Here is a 520-nt window from a genome sequence, read left to right as displayed (position 1 = left end):
TAGCCGGTCCTCACCCACAGCGGCTCTGAAGATGCTTCAGCTGGGCAGTGCTGGGGGGTGGGAACCTCTCCCAGCCAAGCAGCTCTGGTGTGGGGAGCTGGGTGGTGGCTCCTGTGCGTGATGCTGCTGTCACAGCTCAGCCCTGGCCCCAAGGAGCTGCTTCCAGCTTTGGGACCCTTGGCCCCATCCATCCTGTCTTTGCTGCTTAAGGCAACCGAGGGAGAGGACTGCTTCAGTGGTGGCCGTTGAGCTGTCCCCATGCTGGCTGTGAGGTCACCAAGCAAGTCCTGTTTTGCAGCCAGCGCTCCTGGAGGGAGATGGACCTGGGAAAGGATGGGACAGGAGGGACAGGTGCCTTTACCCAGTTCAGCTGGCAGAACACAGCGAGTTTTCCATCAAGCCAGCCCTTCCCTGGGCTCTGAGCAGGGGCTGGGCTGCCGGGGTGGAGGCAAAGGCCAGGAGCAGCACGTCCCTTCTCAGGGCAGGTGACTCTCCAGGTCCGTCTTTTACGCAGTTCCAT

Source organism: Buceros rhinoceros, unplaced genomic scaffold (genome assembly GCF_000710305.1).
Source record: "Buceros rhinoceros silvestris isolate BGI_N320 unplaced genomic scaffold, ASM71030v1 scaffold31000, whole genome shotgun sequence".
NCBI classification, from domain to species: domain Eukaryota; kingdom Metazoa; phylum Chordata; class Aves; order Bucerotiformes; family Bucerotidae; genus Buceros; species Buceros rhinoceros.
The sequence above is the reverse complement of the archived record's forward strand: the minus strand, read 5'-3'. Positions refer to the sequence as shown.